Source organism: Polypterus senegalus, chromosome 1 (genome assembly GCF_016835505.1).
Source record: "Polypterus senegalus isolate Bchr_013 chromosome 1, ASM1683550v1, whole genome shotgun sequence".
Lineage (NCBI taxonomy): Eukaryota > Metazoa > Chordata > Cladistia > Polypteriformes > Polypteridae > Polypterus > Polypterus senegalus.
The window spans coordinates 154,007,294-154,024,641 of NC_053154.1; the positions used below are offsets into that span (position 1 = coordinate 154,007,294).

General features: G+C 37.8%; 1 protein-coding gene and 1 long non-coding RNA gene across 2 annotated transcripts in view; both read right to left on the reverse strand.

The window, feature by feature from the left end:
* Positions 1–852: 852 nt before the first annotated feature.
* On the reverse strand, positions 853–15,094 carry LOC120533742. The gene is made up of 2 exons (XR_005634616.1): positions 15,055–15,094; positions 853–2,035 (listed from the first exon to the last, which is right to left on the reverse strand). It is a non-coding gene; the product is annotated as an uncharacterized LOC120533742 (long non-coding RNA).
* Positions 15,095–15,245: 151 nt separating this feature from the next.
* The window catches only part of hltf (helicase-like transcription factor), a 110,036-nt gene continuing 107,933 nt past the window's right edge, over positions 15,246–17,348 (reverse strand). The window contains exon 26 of the mRNA XM_039760688.1: positions 15,246–15,269. The gene's annotated coding sequence lies outside the window, so the exon portion shown is untranslated. The remainder of the gene's footprint in view (positions 15,270–17,348) is intronic.

Consider the following 17,348-nt stretch of genomic DNA (forward strand, 5'->3'; position numbering starts at 1 on the left):
TAGATACTTTATTAATCCCAAGGGGAAATTCACAACTACATACAGTGTAGTTTCATTTGTTTTGCAGCTGACTGTTTTCTCCATTAACAACAAAGGATTCAGCTATACCAGCAAAAGCTTTTATTTTCTAGTGTATTCATTTCTTAAATCATAGTCATCACTAGATGGCAGCCTTGTTATGCAGAAATCTCAAACATAGTGGAACCATTGCAGAAAATTATTCACTTCTAGATAGATATACACGAGCCTCTCAAAAAGAGAGTACTAGAATTCCACACACCATATGGACATATTTAAAAAGTTACTCAGGATTTTAAAGGTGAGTGACATTATTTTTCAAATTATCCACTGACTGATGAGGATATCCTTGTATACAACTGAGTATGAGCTCCTACCATGTACTTGTTTATACTATGGTAGCTTCTTACTCTCTTTAACTCTGGGTTGAATCACGATGGCCGGATAATTATTATATGAACATAAAAAGCTTAGTGACAGTAAATTATTTTAGCTTACATTATTACATCTACCTGCAATGAATCACAGAGACTTAAATTCCTTCCATGTTAAACATAAGGAATGGCTGAACATGAAATTGGCTGTAAAGATGTATTATTACATTATCAACCCAGTCCAGATAATGACAGTTCAGGAATAGCAATTTATTGTGCTACAAGGGAATAATTGGCTTTACATGAGACCCTTATTCTTGTTTTAGAAAAGTGAAGCTTTAAAGAAAATTTTAAATTAATAAAACGTTTCTAATACATGACTAACCTCAGTAATTATGAATAGCTTAAATGTGAACCTTGAAACATTTTTAGAGAAAGGACAAAGAGCACTGCTACTGCCTATCATTTGAAATATTTATTGAACTGCTGACAGTATTGGTGTGAGAAAAATCAACACTATAAAGCATTAAAAGTGGACATTAACACTATAAAATTAGTCTTAATACTAATGATTTTTAGAAGATTTCTATTCTGGCCCTAAAAGAACTTACATTTATATATTTGAGAATTACAGTACATTATATCAGTTTGTTTAAATGTACCAAGGGTAGTAGGTTTCAAGAACTCAGAACCGCCCAATGCCATCCAATTCAAAGACTTTGGAGGGCCAGAGCCAATCCCAGCATGATCCAGCATCAGACAGGGTGTTGGTCCACTGAAAGACCCATTCATGCAAATGCCCACAAATCACTAATTCAGAGTTTCAGACCAAACATGTATGTTTTGGGGATGTGGGGGGAAAACTGGAGTACACAGGAAAAAATGTAAGCTCCACTCGAACAACATCCAGACATGGAATTTGAACCCATGAAGCTACCTACTGTTCCAACATGTAAATATTACCCATTACAAAATAAATGATAATAAATTTCAGTTACATTCATTTACTGAGAAGTATACAGTAAGACATACAAAGCAACAAACCTCCCATTACCAGAATAAACAGCATTGCTAACAGTCATATACATATCTGAATTACCATAATTAAGCACATTTTAAACATTTAACAAAATGATGTAATTAATTAGATATTTTAGATGAAAGATTTAAAAAAGAAATACCAAAATGAAAACACACTCCTAGGAACAATGTACCTTATATAACAGGCTAAATCAAATGCTTTCTTACAAAATTATATCACATGAGAATGCACTAACCTTTCATACTGCTATATGTCTCTTGTAAATTAATTAAGCAGAATGACTGAATCAATTTAACCTAAAGAAATAGCTTGTTTCTAACTGACATATTTAAAACGTGAAATGCATTTAACAGTTACAGCATGTCTGATAACATGGTGGCTCCACAAACTTAAAATTCTGGCCATCTCTGTATTTTTTGCCAAGATGTTCAGTTTTCTTTAATATTCCAAATTTGGGCTGTCTAAGTTAAATTCTAACTACAAAAATATATGAAGAAAATACTACAATCAAGGCTTGCCTGTGATTATGGTGGTTGTAACTTTGTTTGAAGAAAAAAATGGATCACATTCCAACTCATGTACAAAGATAATTGGTCACCACCTGAAACAACATAAAGTGATCTAGTTAGCAGTAAATAAAATCAGCTGTTTCTTTTGGATTCTCTAAAGGTTTCTTGATTGCATAGAGTGCAGGTATGACTGGGTCTACAAATAGCTAGTAAAATACCAATAGGATCTTATTATTGAAAAGTGTATTTCAGGAAAGAGATCTAATGTATAAGAACTTCAAAGGCATTAAATATTACAATCTGGAATTACACCATTAAAAAGTGGAGAAAACATTCCATGACCATGACATTACAAAGATATAAATCTCCCTCCAAAATTGCTGACATGAGAAAAGAAACGTCACCAGAGAGTCTACCATGATACTAAAACTAACAGCACTATTAAAAATGATTAAAAAGTTTACCTTTTGCAAGAAGGATTAACCAATATCTCAAAAATATTGTTATTGGAGGAGATTGTGAGGAAAATGTTTAATGGCTCAATGAGACCAAGGTGTTTATTGTAAAAACAACACAAAGCATTACAGAATATCCAACCAAGGAAATCTTAAAAAAAGAAGATAATTCTTTAGGAACTGCTCAGTGACAATCCAGATCAGAAAAAAATCTCTGACATAATTTTCTTTTTTACTAACAAAAGCTGAAGTTTTGGTAAGGAGGTAGTTTATAATCTGCAGGCATAATTATGAGGCGTAATTCAGGGTGGAGATAAGTCTTATGTAAGTTATTTCATCTAACAAGTTATGCAAGTTATTTAATCTAGCAAATGACTTGAAATATAATTGAAAGTGACAGTTTTGCATCTAGTGCAATCAGTCACAATACATTAAATACAGATGTCTAAAAGTGACAGTCACCACTCCAAATGTAATGTTTGCAACAGATTAACCTCTGTATCCCTGGCTAGGATTTCCCAATAAAGTAAAAAAATACAAAACGCAGTTTCAACTTCTACAGTCTGCTCTGTTGTCACTGTTAAGATGAACTGTTTAACGTAAAAAAATTACTTAAAACAATGGCAGCCTTAAAAACCCGGTTTACACCTGCATGGAAACTCATAGTATCAGGGAATCACAGTCATCAAGTAACGTTTTATCAAAATCTGACTTTTGCTGCATTCTTCTAACCCTGCATTCAAAAATAAAATTGGAACGTGTGAATACTGCAAATGAAGATAAGTCTGAAGATTATTAATATCAATCAGGAAAGAAAGTCTGGACACACTTGGAAAAAATGAGTTTATATGAGAAATACAAAAGCTGTCAATGGAACTGGTTATCATTTAATAAGCACAAAAGGAAAATATTAAAAGAGTCTTAAATCACATTTTTACAGTTTATATATCTAATAGGCTAACTAAGCAGAAGCCAATTCAAAAAACCTGGATATAATGCAAGTGTTCAAGTCACTGAAGTAATGTGGAGCAATGCAAATAATGGTGAAATAATGCCAAATAGTGTGTTGTATATCTGGAAGGTTGCTGATTCAAATCCTGTTACTGCCAGTAAGGCCAGTAAGTATGTCTCTGCTATATGCCATTTGGTATGGGATTCATGAAAGCAGTGTTGATGCTTGTGATGCTCAATCTATTGGAATGACAGATGAAATGCATGTTATTACTACAAATGCTTGTCATGTGCCACCTTTTGGAATGACAGAGTCATAGCAACTGGGCAGACACAAAGACACAAATCCTTTCATTAAGGTAGATATATTGTCACAAACCACTAGTTTGTTACCAGGGGATTTAAATAGAAAGTAAAAAAGGAAGTTATGGAGAAAAATAAGGTTCCTTTTCTACCTAACAAGAATGAAAATCAGCTCCCTCAAGTTTTAAATGTCTTCAACTTGCCTATTCTCACATAATCCATCTATTAAAGACATTCTGTCATTTCCCTTCCACTAATAGTTTAATGACCATGGAGATCAATACAGCAGGCTGCTTTCTGCACTGTAGAGAGAAAGAGGGGGGTGGGGGTGAAATAATACACTTGGAAAGTATAAATGTGAACACAATCAGACTTGTAGCTACAATATGTGGCCTGCTATCAGTGCTTTATATATTTACTGTTTTTTTGCAACATCCTACCCATACTGTCTAAAATAAACAGGGGCTTAGCTGGTTCACCAATCCTTCATTCTTACTGTTCCTAGCTCTGTTCACAATAGAAATACAAGCAAGTCCAATTGGAAGCAATGTACTTCAGGATAACAATAACCATTAACATATAGAAAGTAAAAGCACTAAGAAAAATTATATTTTTTATTATCACAAAATCATGTAAAAACAAATAAAATTAAATTTTAAAATCAAGTTTGCACTGAAACATAATGTGCAAACACACACACACACTGCAACATTAAACTTACCAGCACATTTTAGGAATGTTGGAAAAGTTTTAGTATCCAACAGCTCTGGACTGGAATTAAGCAGGTTTACAAAAAGAGTGAATAAACAATCACTTATCTACAGAATAACTTTCACTGAAGGACTATTGGACCAAAAAAAGAAAGTAAAAATAAGCATAAATCTTTATATTTTATAGCACCTTCCCAAGTGAGTTATGAGTATATATCAAACAGTAAGGTAAAAAGCCAATTCACTTTAAAAACACACTTTCTGCAACTTGTTTGAATATATCTAGTTTTCAGTACATTATGTATTTATATTTGAGAAAATATAAATTGCAATAGAATGTTTACTGCTGCATATGTCACTTGGAAGAATATGATTTGTGAGATAATATAGCATTCTCCAAAGGAGGTGCCGAGCCATCCACCTTACATCACCAACCTTACAACCTAGTGACTTCTGGCTCTTTGGTGCTTTGCAAATACTGTAAAATATTGTTACATCTAGACTACAAAACCCTAACACAAATTTCTACTAGGAAGTAATGGATGCTTCAGTGTAAGGTTGCAATAAATGTCTAGTTTTGAGATTTTGTAGTTACTGCAGCTTGTAATACAGGCATTGAAATTTTGGCAGTTGGAATTTGTCCATGTTATTTGTCCAGGGAGATAAATCAGATCACCCTTATTAATGTTTATATTCTATATTCCTCCTTCTGCGAATGGGGACTTAGCAACAGATATGATTCACTCTGTCACCAACACTGTAATGATGGCTCACTCTGACCCTTAAATTATATGGTGACTTCAACCATGTTACTTTGGAAGGGACAATGACAAATATCAATCAGCTTGTATCTTGTTCCACTCGAGGAAATAACAGGATAGACCTGCTTTATTCAAATGTTAAAGATGGCTTTAAGTGTAAACTGCCCACTCCTCTAGGCAGATTTGAATTACAACCTGATTCATTTCATTTCCAGCTACAAGCCTGTTATTAGATGATAATCAATTACCACCAGGATAGTGAGGAAGTGGAGCCATGAGGCTGAAATGGCTCTGAAAGACTGCTTCCAAATGACAGACTGGGAAATGATGCGTAAGTTACATGGGGGATGATAAATCACATTGGAATAACATTGAGGGACTGCTTCATAGACTATATTAACTTTTGTGTCGACATTGTGGTACCCTGAGGGATGCACAGCGAGTGCTAAGGATAAAGCTGAAGAAAAGGACATTTACAAAGCTAAAACAGAAAAAAAACATACACAGAATAACATGAAAAATGTCTGGAATGGACTAGGTATAATTATTCTTCTTTCGGCTGCTCTCGTTTGGGGTTGCCACAGCAGATCATCCAAAATCGTTGTCCACATATTGATTTGGCAAAATTTTACACTGGTTGCCCTTCTTGACGTAACCCTCCTGGTCCCAAACTATCCAGGACTTGGGTGTTATAAGGGGATGTGGACAATGCTAATGCTCTAAATCAATTTTTGAGTAGAATTTCCTTCTCACTGCTACCTTCTTCCAATGACTAGTCTCCCCACACTATCCCTAATATGTCAACAATTCCTACCACATCAACTGGATTGGCCCGTTATGAGTTCACCTCCAAGTATGAGTATGTGCCGTCCATGCCTTAGATCAAGTAAGGAGACAACTGGGGAAGCTACACACAGGGAAAGCTGCTCAACCAGATGGAGTCAGTTCTCAAATTCTTAAGTCCTGTGCTGATCAACATTGTGGTGTCCTCTGTCTCCTGTTCAGTCTGTCCCTAAGGCTTCAGAAAGTGCCAATTCCGTGGAAAATAACCTACTTTGTTCCTTTTCCAAAGAAGGCAGGCGCCTCTTTACCTAATGACTAATGACTAGTGGCATTTACATCTCACATCATAAAGATGTTTGAGAGAGTGCAGTGGGTGCAGGTGGTCCTCATGTAGTTCTGGACAAGTTTGCCTATTGGACAAAGATTGGACTGAAGGATACAATTATCTCTCTGTTCTACAAGGCTTATTCTCACCTGGACAAAGCTTGTAGATTGTGTTTTTTGTTTTTTTTCCCAGTGTTTTCAATGCCATCCAGCCAGCTCTGTTAAGGGGTAAGCTCAGATATATGGAGGTGGATTAGCCTATGGTGTCCTGGATAATGGACTGTTGGGCAGACCTCAGCTTGTGAGACACTAGGGCTGTGTCCTGTCTCCTTTTCTTGTCACTCTGTACACCTCCAACTATAAACAGAAGTTCTCAGATTATTCTGCACTCATGGAGTGTATTGATAAGAGGGATGAGACATGACATAGGAGTCAGGTGGAGAACTTTCTTTCTAAGTGCAAACAGAAATGTCTGTACCTTAACATCAGCAAAACCAAGGAACTGGTTATTGACTTTCACCCCATCAAAGAGCCTATATGTCTGATCACTATTCAGGGAGTGGATGTAGATAAAGTCTTTGACAGTTCACATCAATGACAGATTGTACAGGTCTCGGAACACAGAGGAACTATATAAGAAAAGAAGCAGGCTCTTCTTCCTTTAGAGACTGTGTTCCTTTAATGTGGGAAGTGACATCCTTCACATATTCTATAACTCAGTGATGGCCACTGCAATTTAGTTTTCTAAACTAAAAGTAAAAATCTGACAAATATGGTGTCCTCAGTTGGTATCATCACTTCTAGAGAGGCCCACTGAATTAACAAGCAAATGAAAAGGTCAGGCTTGTTTAGGGGATACACTGTGGACCACCTGGAAAAAGTAGCAAAGGAGAGAATTAAAACAAAACTGAGTATCATTATGAACAATGCTGCACGTCCCCACTCTAACATACAAACACTGAGGACTTTCAGCCAACAAATCATTCAACAGAAGCGTGCCAAGAAATACTACTGGGGCTCCTTTATGCTGTGAGCGCTGAAGTCGGAAAACAACGGAAGAACTTAAACCCAATTTAAGTAAAAAATATTTCTTTATTCTTAATTCTTGGTGAGTTAGAGAGATTGTGAGACTGCCTCTTCCCAACTCAGCCAGCCGATTTGGATTTAGGCAGAATCCCTAAAGTAAAAACGTTCTCTCTTTTATATTCTAGAAAAGAAAAAAACCTTAGCAGTTCATTTCAAGGTTATATGTAGCTTAAGGTTACATCTTAATTTATGACATACTGGAGTATCCTAAAACATAGAACAAACAGCCATTTGTATTCCTAAGGAATACACCCTTTCTAATTATACACACTTAGAACCAATTTAAACTTTCTTACAGTTCATTACATTAGTTATAAAGAGATTACATTCTTCACAGGGTCTTCTGTTAGTATCAGAGGTCAGCATTTTCTCATAAAGGAATGTAAGCTAATAATGTTTTATTTTCTTCTTTCTCAGTTCCCCCCTTTGCACATAAAATGTGCACATGAGAATGATCAGACCCAATCATCGGGAGCAATATTATCATATTCAGAAGAGGATGAAGGTTCTGGAAGCAAAGGGTTGTAATCAGGGTTTTGGGAATTGATAGCATGAAGAAAATAGGCTTTTGTGAAAGAGGTGTCAATAAGCCTCTGAAGGAGACCACGAATACAGGGGATTAGGCAGCAACCACAAACAACCATTATTGCAAAGGAAATGTGGACAGTGGTGAAAATAGTTTTACACCATCCAGCCCAAATTCCGAACCACCGTTCAAATAGTGAAATACTGCACAGGGTGCGATGGAGATTCATCAGGAAGGACAGTGGTAGGGTAGGTTAAGGAGGTAGGAGAGACAGAATCGGGTCATGATGCTGTGACTCGAATAATGAATTTCCCAAGGGGATCTCTTCCAGAAACGTGTGCCCCTAATATGTAAATACCCCCATCATAGGGTGATGGATCTTTTAAAGTGATAATTAACGGGTTACAATTATCATGTGAGCACGTTCTGCTAGTATGTCCCTTAATGATAGAGAACCTTGTTTTGAGATCATGTTGCTGAGCCTTCCAGGGCTGATAACCCCAGTCATAGGTACCTGTATTTGCAAATACCCACTGCCATTTTTCACAATTACTGCCATAATGAGTGGAGACAGCAGTCACACACACATATTTTTCAGCCCTAGTCCATTGCTCATGGCTGCCGGTTCCACAAGGAGTAACAGTACAAAAGTCAATCTGGAGTAAGGTGGTCTTCCCTACTTGGAAAGTTAGTGTGGTAAGGTCCCCATAAGTTCGTTGTCCCGTGTTCAAGGGGACAGAAAAAGTTATTAATAACAGAACTAAGAATGCCATTCTTTGCAATGTGAGATGTGGATCCAGGCAGGAAGTCCTTTGACTTTAACGGCATGAGGTGTAGATAATAGCACCTGGAATGGTCCCCTCCAGCGAGGTTGATGCCAATGTTTCCTTCGGGTGTCTCTGACCAGTATACAGGTTCCAAGGGGGATCTGGAACTCCGTCGGTGGGGGACCGGTCCGCCAAGCCGTGTTAACTTGTTCGTGGACTTCCTTCAGGGAGGCTTGGAGACCTGTAAGACTGGAGAGAAGATCATTGTCCACAGTATGCAAAGTGACATTTCCGATAACGGCATCCAGTTACAATTTCAAATGGCGACAGTCCCAACTGCCAATATGTCCTTCCTCTCAATCCCATCAAAGCCAGGAGTAGAGCATCTGGCCAGGTTAAGTTTGTCTGCTCACAGATTTTTGCCAATTTTGATTTTAGGGTGCCATTGCACCTTTCTACAATACCTCCACTTTGAGGATGGTATTTGCAGTAATGATATACATTTATCTGGAGCCAAGTAGTCAGCTCATTTATTACAGAATTCACAAAGTGGGTTCCGTTATCGGTCTGCAGTTTCTGTGGTATTCCCCATCTTGGAATGATTTCTTTTATTAAAGCTTTAGCCACAGTTTTTGCATCTGCATGTTTAGAGGGAAAAGCCTCTACCCATCGGGAGAACACATCGACTATCACAAGGCAGTATCGATATCCTTTGGACGCCGTTACTTCAATGAAGTCCATTTGAAGATGCTCAAAAGGACCCATTGGGTTAGGAGTGACAGCGGGGCTTACCCGAGTACCTTTATCTACATTAAACCTTTGGCATAGTGCGCATCGTTGGCAGAATTGTTCTGGATATGTAGAGAACCCTGTGGTTTCCCAATGCCACTCGACATCCTATGTCATAATGTCTTTTCCTGCATGATCCAGGCCGTGTGCAATTTTTGCCATTCCTGGAAAAGAAGCCTTTGGGAGGAAAGGTTTATTAGTTTGCTTATGGGTCCAGATCCCATCAGAGAGGGATCCTTCTCGGGGCCACTTTATCCTTTCTCGGTCAGCGGCAGCGCTCTGTAAAGAAATAATTTGATTATCAGGGTCTTTGTCATCCTTCTGTTGGAATAAAGAGACTGGTGTGTTATTACAGGCGGCCTGTTTAGCAAAATGGTCAGCCAGTTAATTTCCTTGGCTGACTGGGTTTTGTTTCCCAGTATGAGCTTGGCATTTAACTATTGCCAGTTTCAATGGTTTTGTTATAGCTTTGAGAAGGGATTCCACTAATTTCTGATGTTGTATGGGCTTACCAGTACCAGTTTTGAATCCCCTTAATTTCAATAATGCCCCATGATCATGGAAGACTCCAAAGGCAGATCTGGAATCTGTGTAAATGGTTATGACCTTCCTTTCAGACAACTGGCAAGCTCAACTGAGAGCTATTAGCTCAGCTGCTTATGCGCTTAAACTAGAAGAGATTCGATTTTCTTCAAGTAAGTGGTCTCCTTTGACCACTGCATAACTGGTGGAGAGTGTTCTATTGTCCAATTCCAAGGAACAGCCGTCCACATAAAGAATTTCTCCTGTTTCTAGTAGAGTTTCCTTGAGATCCGGACTAGGTTTCAGGACCTTTGTTATCTCATCCTGGCAGTCGTGTGGTTCCCCCTCTCCCTCAGTGGGAAGTAGGGTAGCCGGATTCAAAGTTGAGCATCTTTCAATAGCGACATTTGACAGGGTACAGAGCACATTTTAATAGTGTATTGCTCTTACAGTAGTGAGGTAGTTCACCACGTTTCCCTAACTTGTTCATCCACTCTATCTATAAGGCACTACGCAGACCTGAAAGAAAAGATGCAAAATCACTGTTGACCATGTGGAGAGTAATTTTACATAGCGGATAGCACATTAGCATAAGGTGGCCAGTAAGAATCTCCAATGGCGAGTCTTATTTGGAGATCAGTCCTTCCCCGCAGACCAGCCAGAGGCAATGCATCAGGCCAAGATAGGCCTATTTGTTCAAAGATGTTTTTGTCTGTACTAAGATGGAATGTACAGCATGTGGCACCTTAACAGTTAATAGACTCAGGAGAACAACATCTGAGCATGCTAATATGGCCTCTGTTATTGCAGCAGCTGCTTTCAAACAGGCCGGGATTGTAGCAGCCACTGGATCCAGTTTTATTTATTATTATTTTTTTTTTAGAATAGTATGTGACTGGTCATTCTCTATTTCCTTGTTGTTGAGTTAATACTGCAGTCATATACCCCCCTTTCTTGTCCACAAACAGAGTGAAGGACGAGACTACCGTAGTCCGGAACTCTTAACGCAGGTGCAGACATCAAAATTTAGTTTATATCAGTTAAAGCCTTCTCAGCCTGCTCCGTCCGTGAAATTTTATCAGTCAAAACCAAATTAGAAGAGGTCGCTAAATCTTGGGAGTGGCTGTGCTTTTCAGCAAAAAAAAATCTTTTTTAACCGATTGCCGGCAATATCATAACATTCCAAGAACAGACATAACTTGCCGTTCTTGCAGACTGTGCACAATCCCCTGAAGTCAAATCATGACTCAGGTATTTCATTTTTCTTTCAACCAGTTGCAACTTTTTCCGGAAAACTTTGTGCCCCATTTCCACTAGGAAGACCAACAAAGCCTTTGTGTCTTCTTCACATTATTCCTGAGCCTCAGAACATAAAAGCAACTCATCTACATATTACACCAGGACACCACCCCCCTTTGGCCAATAACCTTTCAATTTTTTATCTTTTCTAATTCTTGTCCATAAACACACGAACACACGCACACACACTCGCAGGCACGCACACAGAGCCTCTGTATATCCCTGCAGTATTACAGATCAGGTGTAATGCTTCCCTTTAAAAGTGAATGCGAACCAGAACTGGGAGTCAGGGTGTACAGGAATTGAAAAGAAAGCATTCGCATGATCAGTAACAGAAAACCACATAGCAGTGGCCAGGACAGTAGACAGAATAGTGGAAGGTTTCGAGACTATTGGAGTCCTAGGGTGTATAGCAGCATTGACTCCACTGAGATCCTGAACGAACCGTCATGAATCATCTGCTTTCTAACTGGAAGAATAGGAAAGTATTGGATCGGAATAATAGCACCTTGCTTAACTAAATCAACATAAACAATTGTAATGCCGGCCTCAGCCTCAAACAAAATAAGATATTGTGCACAATGTAAACGGAAGGATGACTTTGGGGAAATGACCAAGGGTTCAACATGAGCTATTCATACAAACTATTATTTCCCTTGTACCCAGAGAGATGAGTGGAGCGAATCTAACTAAAAAATTTCAAGGGTAAACAGCATGGGTGTAGGTGGAGAGGTGAAAGATAAATGACAGAGCAATTGGGTTACAGGTACAAATCGTCCTACTGCACCCAGATCTATCTGGGTGAACTAAATATTAGGTCCCACATAATTCCAATCCTCCCCTTCTGGACATGCTAATACCCATTGTCTCACATTATGCCACTGAAAGCGGGCAGATTTAGCAATGGGGATATGTGGTAGAACCACTCCAGAAGAAAAGTGATTGTTGTAAAAAAAGAGAGATACTGCTCCAGCCAGTTCTGCTGACATATAGCAGTTCGTTTTGCAAATAGTCTCTTTTTCTGACATCAGCAGCTAAAAAGTCCAAGAGCCAGACTTCATCATAATACAGTCCAAAAAATCATGCAATACAGTAAAATGATTTTGAATACTGTACATTCTTCACAGGGTCTTCTGTTAGTATTAGAGGTCAGCATTTTCTCATAAAGGAATGTAAGCTAATAATATTTTACTTTCTTCTTTCTCAATACCAACGGCAATATGCTTGCATAATGCCTCACTGCAACTCCAAAGTCAGTTTTCTTTTTTTTTATTTAAAAATTTTTCTTCTTTTTTTAGTCATTCTGGTGTATACTCAGACCATAGTGTATGTGTATACATGTATGTATGTATGTATTTAAAGAGCTTCTGTAAAAAGCTAAATTTCCCCTGGGAACAAATAAAGTTCTATCATATCATACTTGACTAAGTCACCATTTTGTTTATAATAAAGTGTGAGAATTCAAATTAATATGCCAGTATATTAGATCACGTTACCTTAATTTAGGACGTACCCTTGTATATTAAAACTTTGTAAAGTAAAAAGAATGACTACTGTTATAATCAGTCATTTCATAGAACTTTCATTAAGTTCAGTAGGAATGGAAGAAAGTATTGCATAAATCTGTAAATACAAATAATTCAACTTAGATTAATATGGCGTCTTTTAAGGAAGGCATTAAGTACTTTCTGACTGAAATCCCTTAAAGAACACTGAGCATGAATCAAGAACATAATTATTTTTATTACATTAGTGTATTTCATAGCAATTACAATCATAAAAGTATACACAGGCAATCAACAGAAATATTTAAATTATTTTTATATACTTCTCCAATTTAGCACTATCATAAAGCAATTTACTAAGTGTCATCTAGACTTTTAAGTTTGACCCTAAAAGTGTGAACACAGCTCTCATTCTGCAAATGTAAGAACCAAATTGTACTCAGCAGCAGCCTGGGAACATTGCATTCTTGTAACATCTCTCAAAACATAAAAGGTTACCAGTGTAAAAATATAGAGCAATTCTACCCAGGAAATGCTGTGTGATAAAATTATGCATTGGAAATTACAAACACAGGACTTACTTACAAAAAAGAAGCAAAGCAATTCAAACTGTACAAAGCACTTGCATGGGTACCTAGACACTGAGCACCAAACAGAGAAAGTGAGAGGCATCTGCGAGAGAGTAGCAGAATGAGCTAATCTCAAAACATAACATATTGATCTATAAAAAGGAAATAATACAAAATAAAAAATTAACAGACTGGTTGATATCAAAAGCCTCCAATATGCACTATCTCCTTTCAAAATAAACTCCCATTGAAAATAAGTTTTTTTTTTTTTTTTTGGGCCATGTTTTGGTTCATTAGAATAAAAAGTTATTTAAAATACTCAACCCTACACTTCACTCTTTCCTCTGCTTTGGTATAATGTTTTCTTGAACAAAATTAGCAAAACGTAGTCTTTATTTTTATCTTGAAAATACCAGCAGGATTTTTATATTGTGTGGGATCAGTAAATTAAGTATTTGATTCTCATAGTCCAGCACAAAAATATGAGCCCAGACAAGATAAAGCAAATAATGGGTCTTGCAAATTGGACTGGGTTTTAGCATTCAATTAAGTGTATTTGTGTATTTCTTATACACTGAAATTGAACTAGTGAAATTCAGTCTGACAGCCCTATTCAATGGTGTCTCTAAATTATAATTTAGTGCTTTAGATTTGTGTCTGCAGTTATCTTTTCATATTGCTGTTTTGCCCTCTTGGTAATAGTTTTCCAGGAGCAGACTTCATACGCATGCTCAGCGTAGCTCATCATTTCTCTGAAGAAACTGCCTTACACATAGCAAAGGGGCAGCATGTCCATTATTGACATTTTTGTGACAGTTCTTTCTTCTCATTTTTAGCTGGATTACAGAATGCAGTTATTGACACTTGCTTGCATCATTCTGCTGCTGTGTTGAATGGCTTGGCAATCCAACTTACATGATTTAAAATTGACCTAACCAAACTGTTGCATTACAGATTTTGCATACAAAGGTGTTGTTTTCTGAAACAAATCATTGCCAGACCCAAATTTTCTTCTTTGACACATATTTTTTCACTGACTTACTGCAATGCAATACACCTTTAGAAAACCAGAATAATGATCTCAGTATTCGAATACTACCATCCTCTAAAAGCATGGGAAAGGCACTATATAAATAAAATGAATTATTATCATCATCATCATCTGTATTCGCCACTACATGCATACCTCTAATTTCTACCAGATCTTTTCTATACTGCTTTCTCAAAGAGGACACATCCATCAAGTTTAGAGTTCCTCAGATTCATCCTACTACCTCTCGAAAAAATATTTGACATCTCTTCACTCCTGCTGTGAACAGCCTGAGCAACATCCTGCCTACTCTTCCTGATTTATGAAACTGTTTCCCAGAACCTCTTTGAATGCTAACTGTAAGTCATACTCTATGATTTATCCAGACTCCTTTCTCAAATAAGCAGATGTTTTGATCATGGCCATAGCTGTGACCTACTTAGGTGACGCTCTGAATTTGACTGAGAGCTACTGACAAGTCAAAACTGCAAAGAAGGCTCCTTTGCCTTCACTTGCGGCCAGAATCAATATCAAGTATGTCTAGAAGATGGAGGAGAACATTTTCAGAAGGGGAAAGGTGAAATTAGACAGACAGACAGACAGACACTTTATTAATCCCAAGGGGAAATTAACATATTCCAGCAGCAGCATACTGATAAAGAATATTAAAGAGTGATAACAATGAAGGTATAACAGACATGAAAATAATTTTGTATAATATTAAAGTGTACCAATGTGTGGGGAATTGAAGAGTTGCACAGTGTGGGGAAGGAACGATCTCCTCAGTCTGTCAGTAGGGAGGACAGTGACAGCAGTCTGTCGCTGAAACTGCTCCTCTGTCTGGAGATGATCCTGTTCAATGGATGTAGTGGATTTTCCATTATTGACAGGAGATTGCTCAGTGCCCGTCGCTCTGCCACGGATGTCAAACTGTCCAGCTCTGTGCCTACAATAGAGAAAATAAAAGCATTTGCTAAATAATCTTTTGAGATCTTCACTACTATTTAGTCCTCCTGGATCTGCCATACTAACCCTACAACCATCAAAACATATTTGTATGAAGTAGTGATAAGCGATTGCTAGGCATCTCTCTTAGCCAAAGCCAACAAAACACTTGGCCTCAGCCTGATGCAATTACAATAAAGTTGAATATTAAACTTGGTCCCAGTGTATTCCAGTATAAGGTTTGCTAGTAATTAACCTTGTATTCAAACATGTGCTATGTTATGGATAATCTATGACAAACAGAACAATGCAATTACAATTCTCATCCCAACAATCAGGTTGGCGTGGCAATGCAGTCGTTAGCATGACTGCTTCACAGTTCCAGAATTCTGGAAGTGATTCCTGCGCCAACTCACTGTCTAAGTGAGGTCTGCATAGGTTTCCCTCCTAAATCACAAAAGACATTTCCCTGTTAACCTAATCTGTTAGTACAACTGGATCAGAGACAGACTGACTACCCTATCCTGAGCAGTTTTCTGCCTTCTGCCCAATGCTGCCAGATCAAGCTCTACCCCCCACAACCCAGAAATGAATTAAGCATGCTGAAGAGAAGGGTATCGTTTGGCATCTCAAGTCCAAGTCAGGTGGCCAATCCCTCCATGTATCTTTGCAATTCACTACCTACAGTATAATTATAATAATAATTCTCTACATTTATATAGCGCTTTTCATAGTGAGTGGAAAGCCACTTCGTACAACCACTTACGTGTAGCATCCATCTGGATGGTGCAACAGCAGCTATATTTGCACCAGTATGCTCACCACACATTAGCTATTAGGTACTGAAGTGGTGACAGAGAAATAGCCAGTTAGAGACAGGGGATGATTAGGGGTCCAGAATGACTAGGCCATGGAAGGCAATTTAGTCCGGACATCAGGATACACATTATTCTTTTATGAAGGATGCCCAGACGTCTTTTATATCCACAGAGAGTCAGGACCTTGGTTTTATGTCTCATCCAAAGGACAGAGCCATTTTTACAGTGTAGTGTTCTCATCATTGCACTGGGGCATTGGGGTCCACATTCCTGGTAAGCGTGCCCTGCTGGCCTCACTAATACCATTTCCAGTAGCAAACCAAGCTTTTCCTAGATTTTCTCCCATCCAAGTACTGGCTGGGCCCGAACATACTTAGCTTCAGGTGGATGACCTCTTCTAACGTACATGTGGTATGGCTGCTTGTTTGCATACACAAACAACTGTCAATATTATCCTCACTGCAACTTAAAATTTGCTTTGAAGCTTTCACTCAGTTAAAACTCACAACTGCACAGTCCTCATTCAGAGCTCCATAATCCATTTTCAAGGATCTCTCATTTAGGGTAACTTGATTGAGAAGCCCTGTTCAAAAGGTAGTGCTGTGCATACAGGTTAGTCTCACTATATGGAACATGTATTTTTCGAACAATCCATAATGGTGGTGCAATGGTGAATGCTGCTGCCTCTCCAGGATTTGTTTGTATACATTTTCCAAACAGGCATGAATGAAGTATACATGCAAAATTTTTTGAGTGTTGGGAGATGCAAAGTATTGGATATGGGGTATTAACTTTCTGTGCCAAAGCAAAAATTCCGTATGGAATGGTCCATACAGTACTTCTATGCAAATTTCACTTTTGTGATACTACAGGAAATAATAAAAAAAAAAACGTTGCCATACAATATATTTGGTTGTACTTTAAAATAATATACCTCCAGATAACTTATATATATTATGTACACAAATAAATTTAAAGTAAAATGAACAAGAAATTCAATGAAGTGAACAACTTGAACTTTAATTTAAAACTAAACACAACAGGTCAAAAGAACTAAACAAACTGTATAAAAATTGGTACAGGGGTGGCTTAATGGTTCTGTGCCTGTTCACCTGTACATATCAAGGTGTGTGTGTTTATGTGTGTTTCTTCCTTTCTCTTCATAATCCAGCCCCTGGTACAGCAAACATCTGTCAGCTATCTTCACTTAAACATTTCTTTAAGTGGGTGAGTATGTGTGCAGGTGCAGTTTCCTAAGACTC